The 25,106-nt window shown below is 36.5% G+C and overlaps 1 non-coding gene across 1 annotated transcript; it reads right to left on the minus strand.

The window, feature by feature from the left end:
* Positions 1–2,849: 2,849 nt before the first annotated feature.
* On the minus strand, positions 2,850–2,957 carry LOC130952978 (small nucleolar RNA R71). Its single transcript, XR_009075151.1, has one exon. It is a non-coding gene; the product is annotated as a small nucleolar RNA R71 (small nucleolar RNA).
* Between the last annotated feature and the right edge of the window lie 22,149 nt (positions 2,958–25,106).

Raw genomic sequence — 25,106 nt, forward strand, 5'->3', positions numbered from 1 at the left:
GTATTCTAAGTAGGATTCAATGATTGAATGACTGTGACGTGCTTCAAACCTGTAACCTACTGGGCGTTAGTGACAGACGCAAAAGAGTTATTCTATTCCGGTAGGGGAGAGAACCACACCGGTGATTGGCAGCATTGTGACAGAGTGTGTGCATTAGCTTTCACTGCGATGATGGGAGGTAGCTGCTGACAACAGTGAGACCCTATACGAGCTTGCCATGGAAAGGAGTAAGAAGGGTTGGATGAAGACAGTAGGAAAGCAGAGAGACGGAAGGGAAGGCATCTTCATGCGCTTATCTGAAGTTCCTACCAATGAATTACATAAGTATCATTATCTTTATCTTTTATGTTATTTTCGTTCATCACCATATATATCTGAGTTTGCCTGACTAAGATTTACAAGATGACCATAGCTTGCTTCAATACTAACAATCTCCGTGGGATCGACCCTTACTCACGTAAGGTTTATTACTTGGACGACCCAGTGCACTTGCTGGTTAGTTGTGCGAAGTTGTGTAATGCCATGGTATTGAGCGCACCAAGTTTTTGGGGCCATTACCAGGGATTATGAGAGTTGTGAAAAAGTATAGTTCACAATTTCGCGCACCATGTTTTTGGCGCCGTTGCCGGGGATTGTTCTAGTTTTGAGCAAGCCTTTGGTAACATCAGTGCCAAGATCCGGCAACAACATCAAATTTTTGGTGTTATTGCCCGGGATTGTTCAGGCTGGACAACTGACGGTTCATCTTGTTGCTTAGATTAGGTATTTTTTTTTCGAAATTCTTGAAGATGAATTCTAGAGTTTCATGATGATTTGTTGAAATCTGGTTGGCTGAGAAGCCATGTCTAATCTGATTGGACCGAGGTTTCAACTTATCACCACAAGAGCTTGTTGATTTCGTATCAATCTTGCTTTTGGAGTAGTGATCTGCTAAGATTTGGCTGACCTTTGGTCATGTCTAGTGTTTTGGACCGAAGCTTTCTTTGAAAGCTTGGCTGGCTGTGAAGCCATGTCTAATTCCTGGACCGGAGTCTTAGACTAGCATTGCACTGATTCCTGGAATTCTCATTAAGGATTTTGATACCTTTTCCCACTTAATTTTCGAAAAATACAAAAAAAAAATTTGCAAAACCATAAAATCCAAAAATATTTCTTGTTTGAGTCTAGAGTCTCATCTTAAGTTTGGTGTCAAATGCATGTTTTTGTTATATTTTTCGAATCCATGCATATATTTCTTGTTTTGATCTTTAACTTCTATTGACTTGAGTGTTCATGTGTCTCATGTAGTGTCAGTAGTACACAAACTGCTAAGTTTGGTGTCTTGCATGCATTGTTATTTGATTCTTGTTGCATTTTAATTATTAAAAATCCAAAAATATTTTTAATTTGTGTCTTTTCAAGTCAATGATACAAAGAATTGAAGATTCAGAACATACTGCAGAGGAATTATACAGAAAAAGCTGAGCATTCAAAAATGCCCAGTGAAGAAGGTAGACTGGCGTTTAAACGCCAGCCAGGGCACCTGGTTGGGCGTTTAACGCCCAAAAAGGTAGCATTTTGGGCGTTAAACGCCAGAATGTATACCATTCTGGGCGTTTAACGCCAGGATGGTGCTAGGGGGAAGATTTTGTTTTCAAATCAATTTTTTTCAAGTTTTTCAAAATCAAATCTTTTTCAAATCAAATCTTTTCACTCAAATGTTTTCAAAATTAATTTCTTTCCTTTCAAAGATACTTACTAACAATTAATGATTTGATTGAACATTTTTTGCCTTTTCTGTTAAGGAAGGTTTTATGTTTGAATCATATCTTTTCTTGTTAGGCAAGTCACTAATTTTCCAAATCAAATCTTTTAAAATAATTTTCAAAACATATCTTTTAAAATGGTTTTCAAATCATATCTTCTCAATCACATCTTTTTAAGACAATAACCTTTCAATCATATTTTTTATCATATCTTTTTCAAATTAGTTTTCAATCAAATCTTTTTAGTTTCTAATTTCAAAATCTTTTTCAAAAATCACTTGATTTCTCTTCCACTTTCAATTTTCGAAAATTATCAATCAAATTTTCAAAATGTTTTCAAAATCTTTTAATTGAATTTTCGAAAATCCTCTTCCCTCCTTCTCACATCCTTCTATTTATGGAGTACCACTCCTTCTAAATGCACAATTCGAACTTTATCTAATTAAAGTTCGAATTCTTCTTCTCCTTCTTCTTTCTATTTCTCTTTTCCTCTGACATTTCAAGGAATCTCTATACTGTGACATAGAGGATTCCACATTTTCTTTTCCTCTTCTCTTTCATATGAGCAGGAGCAGAGACAAAGGCATTCTTGTTGAAGCTGATCCTGAACCCGAAAGGACCTTGAAGAGAAAGCTAAGAGAAGCCAAAGCACAACTCTCTTTAGAGGACCTGACCGAATTCTTCAAAGAAGAAGAACCCATGGCAGCCGAAAACAACAACAATGCCAACAATGCAAGGAAGGTGCTGGGTGACTTTACTGCACCTACTCCCGACTTCTATGGGAGAAGCATCTCTATCCCTGCCATTGGAGCAAACAACTTTGAGCTTAAGCCTCAATTAGTTTCTCTAATGCAACAGAATTGCAAGTTCCATGGACTTCCAATGGAAGATCCTCATCAGTTTTTAGCTGAATTCTTGCAAATCTGTGACACAGTCAAGACTAATGGGGTTAACCCTGAGGTCTATAGACTGATGCTATTCCCTTTTGCTGTAAGAGACAGAGCTAGAATATGGTTGGATTCTCAACCTAAAGAAAGCCTGGACTCTTGGGAAAAGCTAGTCAATGCCTTCTTGGCAAAGTTCTTTCCACCACAAAGATGGAGTAAGCTTAGAGTGGAAGTCCAAACCTTCAGACAGAAGGATGGAGAATCCCTCTATGAAGCTTGGGAAAGATACAAACAATTAATCAGAAGATGTCCTTCAGACATGCTTTCTGAATGGAGCATCATAGGTATTTTCTATGATGGTCTCTCTGAACTATCTAAGATGTCCTTAGATAGCTCTGCTGGAGGATCTCTTCATCTGAAGAAGACGCCTGCAGAAGCTCAAGAATTGATTGAAATGGTTGCAAATAACCAATTCATGTACACTTCTGAAAGGAATCCTGTGAACAATGGGACTAGTCAGAAGAGAGGAGTTCTTGAGATTGACACTCTGAATGCCATATTGGCTCAGAATAAGATATTGACTCAACAAGTCAATTTGATTTCTCAAAGTCTGTCTGGAATGCAAAATGCACCAAACAGTACTAAGGATGCTTCATCTGAGGAAGAAGCTTATGATCCTGAGAACCCTTCCATGGAAGAGGTGAATTACCTAGGAGAACCCTATGGAAATACCTACAATTCTTCATGGAGAAATCACCCAAATCTCTCATGGAAGAATCAAGAGAGACCTCAACAAGGTTTCAATAACAATAATGGTGGAAGAAACAGGTTTAGCAATGGCAAGCCTTTTCCATCATCTTCTCAGCAACAGACAGAGAGTTCTAAGCAGAATACTTCTGACTTAGCAACAATGGTCTCTGATCTAATAAAGACCACTCAAAGTTTCATGAATGAAACAAGGTCCTCCATCAGAAATTTGGAAGGACAAGTGGGTCAGCTGAGCAAGAAAGTTACTGAACTCCCTCCTAGTACTCTCCCAAGTAATACAGAAGAAAATCCAAAAGGAGAGTGCAAGGCCATCAACATGGCCGAATATGGAGAGGAAAGAGAGGAAGAAGACGCCACTGAGAAAGACCCCAGTGGGCGTGCACCACTCTCCTCTGAGTTCCTCAATGAGGAACAATGGGAATCTGAGGCTCAAAATGAGACCATAGAGATTCCATTGGACTTACTTCTGCCATTCATGAGCTCTGATGAGTATTCTTCCTCTGAAGAGGATGAGTATGTCACTGAAGAGCAAGTTGCTAAATACCTTGGAGCAATCATGAAACTAAATGACAAGTTATTTGGAAATGAGACTTGGGAGGATGAACCTCCCTTGCTCACCAAAGAACTGGATGACTTGTCTAGGCAGAAGCTGCCTCAAAAGAGGCAGGATCCTGGGAAGTTTTCTATACCTTGTACCATAGGCACCATGACCTTCAAGAAGGCCTTGTGTGACTTAGGGTCAAGTGTGAACCTCATGCCCCTCTCTGTAATGGAGAAATTAGGGATCTTAGAGGTGCAAGCTGCAAGAATCTCATTAGAGATGGCAGACAACTCAAGAAAACAAGCCCATGGACTTGTAGAGGATGTTCTGGTTAAAGTTGAAGACCAGTACATTCCTACTGATTTCATAGTCCTAGAGACTGGGAAGTGCATGGATGAATCCATCATCCTTGGCAGACCCTTCCTAGCCACAGCAAAGGCTGTGATTGATGTTGACAGAGGAGAGTTAATCATTCAAGTGAATGAAAATCCTTGGTGTTTAAGGCCCAAGGATATCCCTCTGTCATCATGGAGAGGAAGCATGAAGAGCTTCTCTCAAAACAGAGCCAAGCAGAGCCCCCACAGTCAAACTCTAAGTTTGGTGTTGGGAGGCCACAACCAAACTCTAAGTTTGGTGTTGAACCCCCACATTCAAACTCTAAGTTTGGTGTTGGGAGGTTCCAACATTGCTCTGATCATTTCTGAGGCTCCATGAGAGCCCTCTGTCAAGCTAATGACATTAAAGAAGCGCTTGTTGGGAGGCAACCCAATGTTTTATAGTTAATTATTTTCTTTTGTTATTTTATCTTTTTTGTAGGTTGATGATCATAAGAAGTCACAAAAACAATGAAAAAAGCAAAAACAGAATGAAAAACAGGAAGAAAAACAGCACACCCTGGAGGAGAAGAAACTGGCGTTCAAACGCCAGTAATGCTAGCTGTTGGGCGTTTAACGCCCAGTCTGGCACCATTCTGGGCGTTTAACGCCAGAAAGGGGCACCAGACTGGCGTTAAACGCCAGTAAAGGGCAAGAACCTGGCGTTAAACGCCAGGAATGGACACCAGCCCGGCGTTTAACGCCAGAAATGGCTCAAAACGTGATTTTGAGCAACATTTGGTGCAGGGATGACTTTTCCTTGACACTACAGGATCTGTGGACCCCACAGGACCCTACCATCACTCTCTCTCTTCTTCCCCCATTCACCAATCACCTCAACACCTCTTCCCCAAAAAAACCCCTCACCTATCAAATCCCATCTTTCTCTTCACCACTCACATCCATCCCTCATAAACCCCACCAACCTCACCCTTCAAATTCAAACCACTCTCCCTCCTAAACCCACCCATAATGGCCGAACCTTTACCCCCCTCTCTCCTATAAATACCCTTCTTCAACTCTTCATTTTCACACAACCTAAACACCCTTTCTTCCCCCTTCTTGGCCGAATACACCACCATCTCCCTCTTCTTCATTTCTTCTTCTTCTACTCTCTTCTTTCTTCTTTTGCTCGAGGACGAGCAAACATTTTAAGTTTGGTGTGGTAAAAGCGTTGCTTTTTCGTTTTTCCATAACCATTTATGGCATCCAAGGCCGGAGAAACCTCTAAAAAGAGGAAAGGGAAGGCAAAAGCTTCCACCTCCGAGTCATGGGAGATGGATAGATTCCTCTCAAGGGTGCATCAAGACCACTTCTATGAAGTTGTGGCCTTGAAGAAGGTGATCTCCGAGGTCCCCTTTTCACTCAAAAAGGGTGAATATCCGGAGATCCGCCATGAGATCCGAAGAAGAGGTTGGGAAGTTCTTACCAACCCCATTCAACAAGTCAGAATCTTGATGGTTCAAGAGTTCTATGCCAATGCATGGATCACAAAGAACCATGACCAAAGTGTGAACCCGAATCCAAAGAACTATCTCACTATGGTTCGGGGGAAATACTTGGATTTTAGTCCGGAGAGTGTGAGGGTGGCGTTCAACTTGCCTATGATGCAAGGAGATGAGCATCCTTACACTAGAAGGGTCAACTTTGATCAAAGGTTGGACCAAGTCCTCACAACCATATGTGAAGAGGGCGCACAATGGAGGCAAGATTCAAGAGGAAAGCCGGTTCAATTGAGAAGGCATGACCTCAAGCCCGTGGCTAGAGGATGGTTAGAGTTCATACAACGCTCAATCATCCCCACTAGCAACCGGTCCGAAGTTACCATAGACCGGGCCATCATGATCCATAGTATCATGATTGGAGAAGAAGTAGAGGTTCATGAGGTTATAGCCCAAGAACTCTATAAGGTGGCGGACAAGACCTCCACCTTGGCAAGGTTAGCCTTTCCTCATCTCATTTGTCACCTCTGTTATTCAGTTGGAGTTGACATAGAGGGAGACATTCCCATTGATGAGGACAAGCCCATCACCAAGAAAAGGATGGAGTACACAAGAGATCTCACTCAACATGAGATCCCTGAGATTCCTCAAGGGATGAATTTTCCTCCACAAAACTATTGGGAGCAACTAAACACCTCCCTAGGAGAACTAAGTTCCAACATGGGACAACTGAGGGTGGAGCATCAAGAACACTCCATCATCCTTCATGAAATTAGAGAAGATCAAAGAATCATGAGGGAGGAGCAACAAAGACAAGGAAGAGACATTGAGGAGCTCAAGCACTCCATAGGATCTTCAAGAGCAAGAAAGAGCCGCCATCACTAAGGTGGACCCGTTCTTTGATTTCCTTGTTATTGTTCTTCTGTTTTTCGAATTTTAATGCTTATGTTTATCCATGTTTGTGTCTTATGATCATTAGTGTCCTAGTGTCTATGCCTTAAAGTTATGAATGTCCTATGAATCCATCACCTTTCTTCAATAAAAACGTGCCTAATTGATAAAAAAAAAGAATTGCATGAATTTTGAATTTTATAATAGTTTAATTATTTTGATGTGGTGGCAATATTTTTGTTCTCTGAATGTATGCTTAAACAGTGCATATGTCTTTTGAATTTGTGGTTCATGAATTTTGGCTCTTGAAAGAATGATGAAAAAGGAGACATGTTACTGAGGATCTGAAAAATCAATAAAATGATTCTTGAAGCAAGAAAAAGCATTTCAAAAAAAAAAAACCGAAAAAAAAAAGAGAAAGGAATAAGAGTTGTGATCCAAGGCAATAAGAGTGTGCTTAAGAACCCTGGATACCTCTAATTGGGGACTTTAGCAAAGCTGAGTCACAATCTGAAAAGGTTCACCCAATTATGTGTCTGTGGCATGTATGTATCCGGTGGTAATACTGGAAGACAGAGTGCTTTGGGCCACAGCCAAGACTCAATAAATAGCTATGTTCAAGAATCATCATACTTTACTAAGAGAATCATTAACACTATCTGGATTCTAAGTTCCTAAAGAAGCCAACCATTCTGGATTTCAAAGGATAGAGTGAGATGCCAAAACTGTTCGGAGGCAAAAAGTTAAAAGCCCCGCTCATCTGATTAATACTGATCTTCATAGATGTTTTTGGAATTCATTGCATATTCTCTTCTTTTTATCTTATTTGATTTTCAGTTGCTTGAGGACAAGCAACAATTTAAGTTTGGTGTTGTGATGAGCGGATAATTTGTATACTTTTTGGCATTGTTTTTAGTATGTTTTTAATGTGATATAGTTAGTTTTTAGTATATTTTTATTAGTTTTTAATTAAAATTCACTTTTCTGGACTTTACTATGAGTTTGTGTGTTTTTCTGTGATTTCAGGTATTTTCTGGCTGAAATTGAGGGACCTGAGCAAAAATCTGATCCTGAGACCAAAAAGGATTGCAGATGCTGTTGGATTCTGACCTCCCTACACCCGAAGCGGATTTTCTAGAGCTACAGAAGCCCAATTGGCGCGCTCTCAACGGCGTTGGAAAGTAGACATCCTGGGCTTTCCAGCAATATATAATAGTCCATACTTTGCCCAAGATTTGATGGCCCAAATCGGCGTTCAAAGTCACCTCAAGGAATCCCAGCGTTAAACGCTGGAACTGGCACCCAAATGGGAGTTAAACGCCCAAACTGGCACCAAAGCTGGCGTTTAACTCCAAGAAGAGTCTCTACACGAAATTGCTTCATTGCTCAGCCCAAGCACACACCAAGTGGGCCCGGAAGAGGATTTTTATGTCATTTACTCATTTCTGTACACCCTAGGCTACTAGTTTCTTATAAGTAGGACCTTTTACTATTGTATAAATATCTTTTGATCACTTTTAGATCTCTAGATCATCTTTGGACATGTTCTTAGATCATTGGGAGGCTGGCCATTCGGCCATGCCTAGACCTTATGCTTATGTATTTTCAACGGTGGAGTTTCTACACACCATAGATTAAGGTGTGGAGCTCTGCTGTACCTCGAGTATTAATGCAATTACTATTGTTCTTTCATTCAAATTCCGCTTGTTCTTTATCCAAGATATCACTTGTTCTTCAACATGATGAAGGTGATGATTGACGCCCATCACCATTCTCACCCATGAACAAGGTGACTGACAACCATTCTTGTTCTACAAGCATCTGAGGCTTAGTGAATATCTCTTGGATTCCTGATTGCACGATGCATGGTTGATCGCCTGACAACCGAGTGCTCGCCTGACAAACGAGCCAGCCATTCCGTGAGATCAGAGTCTTCGTGGTATAGGCAAGAACTGATGGCAGCATTCAAGAGAATCCGGAAGGTCTAACCTTGTCTTTGGTATTCTGAGTAGGATTCAATGATTGAATGACTGTGACGTGCTTCAAACCTGTAACCTACTGGGCGTTAGTGACAGACGCAAAAGAGTTATTCTATTCCGGTAGGGGAGGGAACCACACCGGTGATTGGCAGCACTGTGACAGAGTGTGTGCATTAGCTTTCACTGCGAGCTTGCCATGGAAAGGAGTAAGAAGGGTTGGATGAAGACAGTAGGAAAGCAGAGAGACGGAAGGGAAGGCATCTTCATGCGCTTATCTGAAGTTCCTACCAATGAATTACATAAGTATCACTATCTTTATCTTTTATGTTATTTTCGTTCATCACCATATATATCTGAGTTTGCCTGACTAAGATTTACAAGATGACCATAGCTTGCTTCAATACTAACAATCTCCGTGGGATCGACCCTTACTCACGTAAGGTTTATTACTTGGACGACCCAGTGCACTTGCTGGTTAGTTGTGCGAAGTTGTGTAATGCCATGGTATTGAGCGCACCAAGTTTTTGGGGCCATTACCAGGGATTATGAGAGTTGTGAAAAAGTATAGTTCACAATTTCGCGCACCATTTAGGGTTGGGGATGCTGTAATTAGAAATGCGTCGCTTCTACTCAAGTGGTGGTGACGCTTTTCGAAGGAAGATTGCCCATTATGGAAGAAGGTTTTCTGTTCTTGTAATCATTTGAACCCAACTGTAATGTTGTCAAAACAGCCTTTATCATCAAGAAGTGGCCCATGAAAAGATATTTAACAGCTCAATGTTAAAGAGCATCAGGTTAGAGAAAGGATGATTAGTGGTCTGTCTATGGAGGTAAAAAATGGCAGACATATTCGATTTTGGGAGGATGATTGATTACAAAGTGGTACGTTGAAAGATTATTTTTCGAGACTCTTCTCTGTTTCAAATCAACAAGGATTTGTTATTAGGGATTGTGGGTTTTGGGATGGGTTAGAGTCGGTATGGAACTTTCAATAGAAAAGAGAATTATTCCAATGGGAGCTAGAGTTGCTCAATCAAGTTTATGAGCGATTACGGCTAGTTAGACTATCATCTGATAGAGAGGATATAGTTATATGGAAATTTGACAAAACATGTGATTTTTCTACTAATTCTTTTATGCAGGTGTTGCAGCAAAAGACTCTCTCGGAGGACATCACAAGTTACAGCTTCACTAGTGCCATATGGAGAGGTTTGGTTCCTCTAAGGGTTGAACTGTTTGCATGGTTTATCTTAGTTGGCAGAGTGAACACTAAAAAGAGACTGAGTAGACTACGAATCATACATCATAGTGATAAGATCTGTGTTTTATGCAAAAAAAAAATAGAATTTGTGCATCATTTGTATCTTGGCTGTGAGTTTACATGACAGGTGTGGTGCGCTTGGTTGAAGAGTGTTGATAGAGCTTGGGTGTTTCCGAGGACAGTCAAAGAGTTGCTCGGGTGTTGGTAGGGTTCTTTGCAGTTATCTGAAATATTTGGTTGGAACGGAATAGCAGAATATTTCAGAGCTCTGAGACAGGTGTTGAAAGTATCAAGAATAAGTCGTTTTTGAGTTACAGGGAATGGCGTGGTGTTGATCTGTTTGGTTGTTGATGGCAATGTCGGAGATGCCAACAGATTATATCGTGTTCGTACTGTGTTTATTGTCTTGGTTCTTGTTGTGTTTTGTTCCTTCATGCTTCACTTTAGTGTGTTGGGCTCCATTTCTTCAAATAAAAAAAAATTAAACTAAATAGATATTACAAACACAAACACAAACACATGCACAACCCATTTAACCCAGCTCTAAACACAATCACAATAAAGAACTCCCTAACTCACCTATTTAACTACCTCACCTACTTTCATAAATCTATCTAGCCATTCTCCTCTTTCCCTGAACAGGATCATGAAATTCATCATAATTAGGGTCTAACTGCTACCTATTACAACCAAGCCCACAAACAACCCTAAACCCAAATAAGTGAATAAACCTAGAGACCACTCAGCAATAAAAAGAACAAATCCGTCGCGCCATCACGTGCTCGCCATTAGAGTAGATTAATAAAAACGATTAATAACTATATTAGATTCGATACATTTAACACCAAATTAAGAAAAAACGAGCAACACATGACATGTTCTTTTTTTATTAATCAAATAATTATAATTCAAATTAAATTTAATAAAACAACTTAAAATTATAATTTCAATTTTATCATGTGCATAGAATGGGTTATTACACTTGTATTATATGAAAATCAGATTTTCGCACTTAATGATGGAGCTGACGTGATATGCTTCTGAGAGTGTTTTTCTAATCTTATTTCTTTTAACTCAATAAATTTAATTTATTACGATTAATTAATTATATCAACTAATTAATTTGATTAAATATTTAAGTATCACACAATTTATTATAATTTATATCAATTAATTCATTATAACAAATAAATTAAATCAAATCAATTATAACAAATAAATTATACAACTAATGGATTTAATTAACACATATATCACACTCATTGCTAAATCAATTATAACTAATGAGAAAACAGATAGACATAGTTACGTCTTGAGGATATTTTTATTTTATTTAATTAATTAAACCAAATCAACTATAATTATAATTATAATTAATTAGTATATTAAGTATATGATTTGAGGTGAAATTAATCACATTACTATTTAATAGTTTTCATATTTTTCGTTTTTTTAGAATGATTCTTCAGTTTTTCTTTCACTCCTTTAAAATATTCAAATAATATTTGTATTCTACCTTCTATCATTTTTTCTCTCTATATTTTATAACTTCTTTATCATATGTCATTTTTTTAGACTTTATATAATTTTTTAATAAAATAGTTTTGATATTTTGCCATATTTAAAAAGAAAAATTGAATTCTGTCTATATAAAAGTTGTTTGAAATGGTTTATTCAATTTTTTATACTAATGTTAATTATTTATTTATTTTATTAAACTATATTTAGTATTTTTATTTTGCAATTTTTAGGTCCTTCATTATATTATATTGGTGTTTAGTCATTTTTTACCAATTATAATTAATTCATGATATCGATTATTATTCAATTTGATTAGTCAAAGTATTACACTTTTTAATTTAATTTATTTGGTGCTAATATGTAATTAGTAAAGTAAATGATAAATAAATCTGATAAAAATTAGTAAATAAAGCAATATAATCATAGATAGATATTCATTTGTCTCAGGTACGCACGTTACATTAAATTTAATTAAAATATAAATATAGCGTAAAATAAAATATAAATATATCCGTTATAAATATATAAATATTTCATATATTGCGTAAATTGTATTTATACCACCAATTATATACATTATTAGAAGAGATAAATTATTAAATATAAATTATTAAAAAATATATGATACTTAGTTAATTATCATAATTACATGTAAAAGTATCTAAACTATTTTAATATAATTAAAGTAATACACTTTGAAATTTATTTTTATATAATTTAATAATAAATATATGTGATATTTAACATTATTTTTATTTTTAGTAAAAAATATTATTGGATTAAAGTTATGTGTTTTAAAGGTTTATAAATACGATTTTTATTTTAAAAAAAATTTACAAGATAACTAGTAAATGCTACTATGTTTTAATTTCACCCTTGAGGTTTCAATATGTTATAGTTATACCACTAGAATGAATAATATTAATTATAATTAATTAATTATATTAATTATTTGATTTGATTAAAATAAATATTAAATTATTTAATAAATAGTGAATAAAGAAATAAAATAAATGAATTTAATTTAAATTGTTCTTTTATTATTTTTTATATATATAAAATTAGAATGTACTTTATACTTTTTTTTCTCTCTCTTTTGTACTTCAATTATAATTTTTGTATTTTGTATTTTTTGGTTTTGTTTATCTTTATTTTGTCAAATTTTTTTCATGATTCTATTTTATATTATTTTGTATATATTTTGATTAGCAGTTTTTAAGGGGCTTTTTTTTTTCATCAAAGATAGAGAGATTCGAATCCGTAATTTCTAAATAAATATAGAAAGATTATGCCATTTAAACTATACCTAGTTGACTAGTTTTTAAGGGTGTTATTACTTTGTTTATTAATATTTAAAATTTTCTATAATATTTTTTGTATAACTTGATTGATAAGTTCTTTTTCATAATATTTTTTTTGAATTTTTTTAATAAGAACATATCTTAATTTTTGTCTTCTATCTTTTATATTCATTAATTATACTAAATTTTTTTATAATGTATTTTTTATGGACTACACGTATTAGAATAAACAAATAAATATAAATTGAATATATAATTTAATTTTATCTCAAATTAAAAACTGAATGAATGAATTATCATGAAAATATAAACCAATTCTGTTTTTAATTTTTCTATAATTTTATTTAATGGTAAAAGTCTCTATATGGCCGCTAACATGGTTGATATGGAAAAAAATATAAGTCTCTATAAATCAAATAAAAAATATCTAAGATAAATAACATATATGTACTTCCAAAGTTATTAATCATAAACTATATAGGGACACATTTCTAAAAAAATCTGACCAGCATGCAATTTTTTAATGATTTTTACTTTCTTTTAAAATTGTCCAGACTTATCAACATTTAAATTTTCAATACATCACTTCTCAAAAATATTATGATTTGACAAGTTATAATGTGATATTAGTTATTTTATATATATATATATATATATATATATATATATATAACTCATTTAGTGTTTAATCATTTATCTTTAATTAATATTATTATAATAAAAATACATATGACTTTATGAGAATAATATAACTTGAATCTTGGATTTTTTAAAAATTTACTGAGTGATTAGAATAGTTTCACGTCACAAACTAACAAATGCTATAGCAATAGAAATGGTGAAAAAACCAGTCGAAATGGGTTATTCGTGATTCAAGACTAGATGGGACCCGTGAAATTCCACGGGTGGTGACCTGACCACGTGAAATGGACAGGGACATAGATACTCGCCCCATGGAACCAGTTAAATCCACGCGAATATAAAATTACTGATTTATGCTAATTATACATATACATAAATCAATTTTAACCTAATTCCTGCCTTTAATTCGAATTTTTTTTCTTCTAGACTCATTCACAGTTTTTGATTTTGAATTTCTCTCTAACTCACTTTTTTTCCTCTCAAATTTATCACTATGTCGCTCAGCTCAGCAAAAAAAAAAATTGGATAAAAAAAAGCTCAACACATTAAAGTGGAGCAACAGACAAGCTAGAAACAACAAAAAACCAGAACACAAAGGTTATGAATCCTATGTCATATCCGATATAGCCATTAACAACCAAAAAGATCAATGCCATTCCACTCTTTGTAGCTCAAAAAAGTCATTCTTTGTATGAACTCAATATGGCTCCTTTATTGTTGAAAATTCTGTCATTGCCTTCTAACCAGATGTTCCAGATCACTGCAAAGAACCCAGTTAGCTACACCTTTTGCTCCTTTTTTCTATAAGGCATGCCAGTCCAACTTTCAAACAGTTCTTTAATGGTTCCAGGAAATCACCAAGCTCTACCAAAACACCTTAACCAAGTATACCACACCTGCCACGTAAACTCACACACAAGAAATAAATGATGAACAGATTCCATCTCCTTTTTACAAAGTAGAAACATATTGTCGCTTTGATGAATAACACCTAATCTACTCAACCACTCTTTGGTATTCACCCTACCAACTAGAATAAACTATCCAAAAAGCTCAATTCTCGGAGGTACTGTAACACCCTAACTACCAAAGCTCACGTTTCTGACTGCACCACTCTGATAGCTCGGATATTACGATGACACTTATACTATTTATACTAAAATATGAGCCTGTTTAAAAATTTAAACCGCAATACCGCTCCCAAAATTACTTTCGTTCGATAACGTACATCCATAGATACCATACAACTTACAAAACTCATAAAGAGTACATCCATATATATACATACATATATATAAATAATATTACAAGCATTAGCCAATACAATTCCTACCCTTTTTACAGAATATATAAGGATAAAGGTGATGGTACAAAAGATAATAATCTAAAGCAATACAGAGCATCTCAACAACAACTAAATAAACTCTTCTATACTTCTGCGCCCATATCCTGAAAGGGGAAAAATGTAAAGGGATGAGAACATCATCCTAGAAAGGGTTCTCAGTAGAGGATTTTTGGAAATTACTGTAATAGGATACGTGAAGATAAACCGTACCAGTGATTAACAACCGTCTTATGCCTCTTTTCAAAAACAACGGTTTACAATAAAAGAGAAATAAAAAATCATTTTCTGAAAGAAGAAACTGTTCATTTAAAACAATATTCAAAAGTCTTTCAAAAGGTTATCTATGCTGAACCAAATTAACATTTCATACATTTCCAAACAAGAACCACAAAACCGAAACCAACCATCGGTCCATCCCAATTCAACCACGGCCCTAGGCCTAAACAATCCATCCAACAACCAATCACTACAATCTAATAGAGTCCCAGTTGCAAACACATAAAGAAAGTTCAAGCACAAACAAACAGTTACAGCAAGTAGAACAAGTAGCAGTTAATCTCAAATAGTCACAAAGGCAAACCAAGTACAATATGCACACCTAAATAATGTCACAAAGATGCACATGATGCATGCCTGTCCTAGTGGCTGATGATATCATCTATCGGTTATATAGCCAACCCGACACGTCTTGGTAGCTAAAACCCCATTGCTACTACCCGCTCAACCAAGAGCCAATGGAATAACCACTACTGCGGCTACTACCCAGGCGGGTGTTTAAAAGCTCAACCTGGAGCGAGTGGAATCACCACTACTACCGCTACTACCCAGGCGTCACAGTCTCTGACCTAGAGCAACTGGAACGAACCACAACCCTTGCTACTACCCAGGTATCCCAAGCATATATTCATTCAGTCCTAGCCATGGATCAACATCCATTTCAGCCATCCAGCTTAAATTCATAATTCATAGTCAGCCATACGGCCCATAACTCATTTGACAATCAGCCATAAATCAATATCATACACAGCCATTCCGGCTCATAACAAAATAGCACCTCCACCATTCAACATCATCAAATTCATAAATCGGCATTCAAGCCATAAATCACTTTTCTTAATTCATTCACTTTGAAATCAAGTTTCAATTCTTTTCAGCCTCGGCTTTAAAGATCTCATTTCTCAAATCATCTCAGGCTCATAAGCCACTTTTACTCAAAGTAAGTTCCCCTTTTAAAAACAATGCCACTCTCGGCATCCTCTTTCCAAAACTTCCATAACCAATGCAAGTTAAAGATTCATTTTGAAACATTCAAAATCATCCATCCAACAAGGGGATCTTATAACAAAAATTTCTTGGCAGAGTCTCAAGTCTTTAGGGGAGAATAACATAACTCATTCCGCCTAATTCACTTAAAATCATTAAAACATTGGCTTTCCAAATTAAGTAATAAAATAGGATCTAAGCCAAACCGAGTCATGTAATCATTTATTACTTTCAAGCCGTTTCCTTTACTTAGGCAAAACCAACTTCAACCCCTATGATAAATTCTAAAGCGTTTCGACTGTTCAAAATTGTTTTAGTCTTGCAAGAATTCAGAATTCAAAGAGTACTTAAAACTTTTCTCAAAACATTTCAAAATGAAACTTGTCAATAGGAATTCAGGTTCTTTCAAAGTTATTGAAACTTCTCTAATTGAAACCCTCAAGTCAAATTCACAGGCATTGCCCTTGTCACATTTAAAACACCTTTAAAACATAAGTTTCATCTAAATAACTTTCTCTTGAAAGAGATACAATGCCTTTCTTTAGACACAAGACTAAATCACAATTTCCTCTTTAATAATTCATTTCAAAAGCATGAATCATCCTTTTCTTGATAATTTAAATAAAATAGTAGAAGTCTCTAACTCATCATTTTCTTCCAAACAATATTTCAGTAAAGACTCAGATTTTATAGAAATTTTCACAGCATCTCCCCTAAAACTTGGACTTTGTCACCCGGTTTGGATCCCAACTGAACCGTTTCACAATCCTTTTCAATAGCCCAAAACCAGAAATCAATTCAAAAGCAAGCTAAATCCAACAATCATCGCATTTTTATATCTCAAGAAAACCGTTTCAAAATCAAATCAATATCAACCGATTTAACTCATTTCCAAAGCTTTAAAGAAACGGTTTAGCAACAAATCATTTATCAAAACCAAATCAGTGAAAGCAAACCAGGCTGAATTTCAAAGAGTATATTCTATTTTTCACATTTTCAAGAAAATCAACTCAACTCAAATCAATTCTCAACGAATCAAACTCAAATTTCAAATCCTTAAAGAATCAACCTCAAAACATTCCATTTCACAAGCCGCACAACAACTCAGCCAAATGAACATTCATAATCATTCGAGATGATCAAATAATACATAATGCTGAAACAATCACTAAATTCACATTTTCTCACAACAGTATCCATATGTAATAATTTCAATATATAAAATATAGTTTTTGGAAAGCGCCCCTACCTCAAAACGCAAATTCCATAATCCAACATCCCATAGAGTCCTTTTCGCCTCAACTCGAAATCATTCTGGCAACCAAAATCTCAGCTCCCAGCCACTTTCACAATAACCATAGCAACAAGAACTGAAGGAGGAACGGCTGAACCGACACCGCGGTGGTCTCCGAACCGGCTCGGCGGTAGCCCGGCAGCCACCTCAGGTGGCAGTGATGACGAATTCCAATCACGACAACGGCAACTTTTCCGACAATGACAGAAGTAGCCAGAAGCTCCAGTGGTAGTTCCGGTGGCCTCAGAACTTCTCCTGGCGGCCAGAACAGCGCCACGGCTTCTCCCTCCTTCAGTAGTGACAACAGTAGTATTTTCTGGCAACCACCGATCTCCAGCATCAGCAACAGAAGCTCTAGCTAGGCACCGCGGAGCAGCAGATCGGCAGTACCGTCGGCCAAGGTGCAGTGGTGGAGACGCCCTCAACCGCGGTGAACGACGAAACACGGCAACTATGAACGCTCGGCAGCAGCGGCTGGCTCTGCAGCAGCTCCTCGCGAGCGTTCTCCCTTCTCTCCTCCATCAATGGTGACAACGACGGCACTGGCGGCGAGGCGCGGCGGGGCACGCGACGGGCTGAGCACGGCAGCGAGGACCCCTTTGCTCTCTTCCTTGTCTCTCAGATCTCCCCTCTGGTCGCGATGACGACCCCGCGCGTCTCTCTTCCTTCGACTCGACCTGACGGCGGACTCTGAGGCGGTTGTGCTTCCTCCATGCTTGTGAGCTCGACGGTGGCAGTACCATGAGGACGACGGCAAGCTCGACTGCAGCGGCCTCCTTCCTCGGCTCTCACTTCTCTCTCCTCTGTGCGACACAACGACGGAGCGGCAATGACGCCCGCCGGTGCCATCCTCCCCCTCCCCTCTCCTTCTTCCCGTTTCTCTTCTCCCCCTTTCTGTGTTGAGTGTATGCGCCTGCTGTGTGTGCTTGTTGTGTTGGTGTGTATTTGGGTTGCTGATGGGTCTTCGGGGAAATGGGTAACCGGGTAGGGTTTCAGGGTTAGGGTTTCATTATTTTGAAAATTAGGGTTAGGGGTAAATTGGTAATTTCAAATAAAATTGGGAATAATATAATAATTGAAACCCAAATTAAATCCAACACTAATTGTATATAGAAAATACTATTTGCTCCTCATTTTTTTACAAATTATTTTCAATAAAATGTCCAAATCAAATAATTAGAAATAATATAATTAAATCCTTTATTTTCTCAAAACAGTAGTATCAATATTCTAAAATATTACTTATCTAATCCAAATCATATAAAATTCTTATTATTTCATATCTATCAACTTTATACTTTAAATATAGAAAATAATCCAATAATTATAAAATTGGATAATAATCATAACTCATCTCAAATCCAATAAATCAAAACTTGCCTTAATTATCTTTAATAAAATAATTTCTGAAATTAAGGCTATAAATAACCATATGATTTGAGACTTGATCATAATAAGACTTTTCAAAAGTTCTGGGTCTTACATTCTACCCACCTTATAAAAATTTTTACCCTCGAAAATTGAATCAAAACGAAAGGAATTTCATAATAGTTCACCCTTAAACACATTTAAGGAAGAAGCAAAAACATCTCAACATATAAACATATATACGGTTTTTCAAATACTTGGATGGTCATATGCATAAAGATACAAAGGTAGGAGTGTGATTGCAAAGCAAACGTTACAAGATAGGCTCAATGCACAAAGTCATATGATCTCAAGGCTTTACAAAAACTTGAGGTGCCAAAATAGGGTGCAAATCAAGATAAGCGTTCACAAAGCAAAGTGGTAATTAGTGTGGTAAAAGGCTGCAAAGCATGTTGGTATCTAAACAGCGGCATAATTCGCTGACGAATCTTGTTTCCACTTCAGAATCACTTTCTCAACTCCACCAATCATTTTACAACCTCATAGCCAATCATAAGCCTAAAAACCACAAACCCGTTCGCAAGGAACAAAACACCCACAACTCATCATAACGTTACACACCTATCGCTTCACCTTCCATATACACATATCACGTTTTAAAGAACTAACGCATCATGTTACTACGTCTACAGGTCGTACGTGATATCAAACAATTTTCGAGTCTACTCAGAAGGATACAAGATTTAGAAAGGAGAGTCAAATGTCAAGGATAGCACTCATAGATTTGAGAGAATGTATCCAATTCCAGATAACCAAGGATACTCAAGCAATGAAGTTTGCTAGACACAATTCAATTGACAACCTCAAAGATAACCCTTGAATCAAGGAAATCCAATAGGATTAACAAGGAGAAGGATCAGTGCATTAGTTTGAAACAAATTCAAGCTGAGTCGAAGAAGTATGGGGTTTACAGAGAAGAATCTCTCAAACCAAAGACAAAGCTCACAAAACTTCAAGAGCACGATTAAAAACACTTCCAAATATATTGTTCATAAAAGAATAAAAAACTTGCAGAAAAATCACCTCGCAGTCTAAAAGAAAAGTTAAGCAACAAATATCCTTCAGGAGAGTAACAAAAGCATAAACATGGCTTTGCTGTAATACAACTTCATGTTGAAGCAGATCATGTAGAATTTCAAAAACAAACTGTACACAGGTTTGGCTAAGAGAAAAAATATTTCTTCAAATATTTTAGAAACATAGTTAGGTGCACAACCTAACCAAAAGCAATCATAAAACTCGGAGGAAAAATCAAATGCTGGTTCAAAATTTTCCAAAGTCCATATTCAAACAAGCGTGTATAAAAGTTTTAGCAAGGACGAAAGAGGAAGTCAAACTATATTTGGAAAAGAAATCCGAGGTAAAAGTTTGCCTATAAATTGGTAAAGAAAATAAGTGGTGCGTTACAAATGAACAGGTTTCTACTAAATAAGGAAGCTTTCAAAACTTCATTTAAAATAGCACATGCAAAATTCAAATCAACTTTGTCAAAATTGAACAATGGTTTCAATCTCAATGAAGCAACAGAAGATAATTTCTGTTTAGAATTTCTTCAAAGAGAATTCAAAACTTCAAAAAGTCCAAAACAAGAATCCAAAGTATACTTGAGATCACCATCTCAGAAAGATATTCAAGAAAATTAGGATTTACTTTAAAAAAGAGTCAAGCCATACAAGAAAGGGTCTTAGACCAAAGTAGTTCAAACAAGATTCACTAGGCATGAGTCATCAAGCAAGCTTTCAATTGATCCAAAAGAATACAAAAGTCATAGGAAAAGACAACTCAATCATTAGTAATTTCTCAAGGATAAACCTTTGACTAAAATCCTGGTAGAGACAATGAGAAGATAAATGATGCACTATTTTGAAACGAATCAAACTGACTCACATAAGAATGAGATTCACAAGATTGGAAAAAACCAAGATCAATGAAAATGTTCAATGTAAAAGATTAGTTAAAAACAAAGTCAAGCATGACATTCATGGAGATGGAAGACTTAAGAGAGGTTTTAGTCCGTTCATAAGGAGAAAGCTATGAGTCCAACATTTTCAAAAGAAGCAACAATGGCATAAACAATGTGGTATGCTAAATCAAGCTCAAATCAAAATAAGTTAGGTGAAGTTTATCAAACGAAACTCAATCGGGGCAAGAGCGAAAAAAAAATCCTTTCTTTCTAGAATTTTGAAAAACACCCCAAATACATAATCAAATGAAGATGTGCATTGGAACTATAGTAAAATTACTAGAAAGTCAAATTGTAATTTAAAGTAAATGCAGTTCTATAAACCAGTAAAAGTACAGACAAGGTATTAGAAATAAATAGTTAAACTGTATAAAAATTCTTCAAAATTCCACATATAAATAAGTGTATATCTAGACAACTGCAATTTTTATAAAAATCTCAAAATTGGCTGTAGTCACTGCCAAATAAAAGGAAAATTGAATCAACAAGTTCTCTAAGAATGGACTCAGAATCCGGAGTTAAAATGCACAACGCATTAGGACAAGTTCAAAACCATATCAAAGAGTACATGAATCAAGAAGAATTCAAATAGAGGAAGATAGATGCAACAAGGATTTTAAACAAGCATATGCACTTAAGATCAAACAAGCATATGAATAGAGGAATAGAATTGAAAAAACAAACTACTTTTCAAGAGGATTAGCAAACAATAACTTCAAGTTAGGATATGAAAGAACAGGTTGACTCGAACATAATTCAAGACACAACTGAATAGCCTCGAGAAATAGTTTCCAACATTCCCAAAACCCCCGATTCGCTTTACTCAAAACACGCATAATCTATGATAACCCATTAGTGCTCTCATATACGTAATTCACTAGTATTAAGCCGGCCAAACTTAATATCAGGAATTATACAATGCAAGACTAACAGCGTTAATCAATAGACCGTCATGTGCACAAAGCTCTAATTCTCGTCATTCGACAAGACCTAATACATGACAAACGCTTAGAATATGTAATTGAAGCATAGTTAGTCCATTCCTCAGGCTCTATAGGAAAGACTGCTCTGATACCATAATGTAACACCCTAACTACCAAAGCTCACGCTTCCGGCTGCGCCACTCTGATAGCTTGGATATTACGACGACACTTATACTATTTAATACTAAAATATGAGCCTATTTAAAACTTTAAACCGCAATACCGCAAAATTACTTTCGTTCGATAACGTACATCCATAGATATCATACAACTTACAAAACTCATAAAGAGTACATCCATATATATACATATATATATATATATATATATATATATATATATAATATTACAAGCATTAGCCAATACAATTCCTACCCCTTTTACAGAATATATAAGGATAAAGGCGAGGGTACAAAAGATAATAATCTAAAGCAATACAGAGCATCTCAACAACAACTAAACAAACTCTTCGTGACTTCTGCGCCCATATCCTGAAAGGGAAAAAATGTAGGGGGGTGAGAACATCATCCTCGAAAGGGTTCTCAGTAAAGGGTTTTTGGGAATTACTGTAATAGGATACGTGAAGATAAACCATACCAGTGATTAACAACTGTCTTATGCCTCTTTTAAAAAAAACGGTTTAGAATAAAAGAGAAATCAAAAATCCTTTTCTGAAAGAGGAAATTGTTCATTTAAAACAATATTCAAAAGTCTTTCAAAAGGTTATCTATGCTAAACCAAATTAACATTTCATACATTTCCAAACCAGAACCAAAAAACCGAAACCAACCATCGATCCATCCCAATTCAACCACGGCCCTAGGCCCAAACAATCCATCCAACAGCCAATCACCACAATCTAACAGAGTCTCAGTTGCAAACACAGATAAAAAGTTCAAGCACAAACAAACAGTTACAGCAAGTAGAACAAGTAGCAGTTAATCTCAAATAGTCACAAAGGTAAACTAAGTACAATATGCACACCCAAACAATGTCACATAGATGCACATGATGCATGCCTATCCTAGTGGCTGATGATATCATTTGTCAGTTATATAGCCAACCCGACACGTCCTGGTAGCTAACCATGGACAAAAACTTCCATTGCGAAGCAAGTAGGTTTGAGCTACAACCCCATTGCTACTACCCGCTCAACCCAAAGCCAGTTGAATAACCACTACTGCGGCTACTACCTAGGCGGGTATTTAAAAGCTCAACCTAGAGCAAGTGGAATCACTACTACTACCGCTACTACCCAGGTGTCACAGTCTTTGACCTAGAGCAAGTGGGACGAACCACAACCCTTACTACTACCCAGGTATCCCAAGCATATAGTCATTCAGTCCTAGCCATGGATCAACATCCATCTCAGCCATCCGGCTTAAATTCATAATTCATAATCAGCCATACGGCCCATAACTCATTCGACAATCAGCCATAAATCAATATCATACACAGCCATTCCGGCTCATAACAAAATAGCACCTCCACCATTCAACATCATCAAATTCATAAATCGGCATTCAAGCCATAAATCACTTTTCTCAATTCATTCACTTTGAAATCAAGTTTCAAATCTCTTCAGCCTCGGCTTTAAAGATCTCATTTCTCAAATCATCTCAGGCTCATAAGCCACTTTTACTCAAAGTAAGTTCCCCTTTTAAAAACAATGCCACTCTCGGCATCCTCTTTCCACAACTTCCATAACCAATGCAAGTTAAAGATTCATTTTGAAACATTCAAAATCATCCATCCAATAAGGGGATCTTATAACAAAAGTTTCTTGGTAGAGTCTCAAGTCTTTAGGGGAGAATAACATAACTCATTCCGCCTAATTCACTTAAAATCATTAAAACATTGGCTTTCCGAATTAAGTAATAAAATAGGATCTAAGTCAAACCGAGTCATGTAATAATTTATTACTTTCAAGCCATTTCCTTTACTTAGGCAAAACCAACTTCAACCCCTATGATAAATTCTAAAGCGTTTCGACTGTTCAAAATTGTTTTAGTCTTGCAAGAATTCAGAATTCAAAGAGTACTTAAAACTTTTCTCAAGACATTTCAAAATGAAACTTGTCAATAGGAATTCAGGTTCTTTCAAAGTCATTGAAACTTCTCTAATTGAAACCCTCAAGTCAAATTCACAGGCATTGCCCTTGTCACATTTAAAACACCTTTAAAACATAAGTTTCATCTAAATAACTTTCTCTTGAAAGAGATACAATGCCTTTCTTAAGACGCAAGACTAAATCACAATTTCCTCTTTAATAATTCATTTCAAAAGCATGAATCATCCTTTTCTTGATAATTCAAATAAAATAGTAAAAGTCTCTAACTCATCATTTTCTTCCAAACAATATTTCAGTAAAGACTCAGATTTTATAGAAATTTTGACAGCATCTCCCCTAAAACTTGGACTTTGCCACCCGGTTCGGGTCTCAACTAAACCGTTTCACAATTCTTTTCAACAGCCCAAAACCAGAAATCAATTCAAAAGCAAGCTAAATCCAACAATCATCGCATTTTTATATCTCAAGAAAACCGTTTCAAAATCAAATCAATATCAACCGATTTAACTCATTTCCAAAGCTTTAAAGAAACGGTTTAGCAACAAATCATTTATCAAAACCAAATCAGTGAAAGCAAACCAGGCTGAATTTCAAAGAGTATATTCTATTTTTCACATTTTCAAGAAAATCAACTCAACTCAAATCAATTCTCAACGGATCAAACTCAAATTTCAAATCCTTAAAGAATCAACCTCAAAACATTCCATTTCACAAGCCATAGAACAATTCAGCTAAACAAACATTCATAATCATTCGAGACGATCAAATAATACATAAGGCTGATACAATCACCAAATACACATTTTCTCACAACAGTATCCATATGTAATAATTCCAATATATAAAATATAATTTTTGGAAAGCGCCCCTACCTCAAAACGCAAATTCCATAATCCAACGTCTCACAGAGTTCTTTCCGCCTCAACTCGAAATTATTCCAGCAACCAAACCTTCAGCTCCCAGCCACTTTCGCAATAACCATAGCAACACGAACCGAAGGAGGAACGGCTGAACCGACACCGCGGTGGTCTCCGAACCGGCTCAGCGGCAGCCCGGCAGCCACCTCAAGCGGCAGCGGCCACAAATTCCAATCACGATAACGGCAACTTTTCTGGCAATGACAGAAATAGCCAGAAGCTCCAACGGTGGTTCCAGTGGCTTCAGAACTGCTCCTGGCGGCCAGAACAGCGCCACGGCTTCTCCCTCCTTCAGCAGCGACAACAGTAGTGTTTTCCGGCAACCACCGATCTCTAGCATCAGCAACAGAAGTTCCAACTAGGCACCGAGGAGCAGCAGATCGGCAGTACCGTCGACCAAGGTGCGGTGGTGGAGACGCCCTCAACCACGGTGAAACGCGGCGACTATGGACGCTTGGTGGCAGTGGCTAGCTCTGCAGCAGCTCCTCGC

The sequence above is a fragment of the Arachis stenosperma genome, chromosome 9 (assembly GCF_014773155.1).
Source record: "Arachis stenosperma cultivar V10309 chromosome 9, arast.V10309.gnm1.PFL2, whole genome shotgun sequence".
Taxonomy (NCBI): domain Eukaryota; kingdom Viridiplantae; phylum Streptophyta; class Magnoliopsida; order Fabales; family Fabaceae; genus Arachis; species Arachis stenosperma.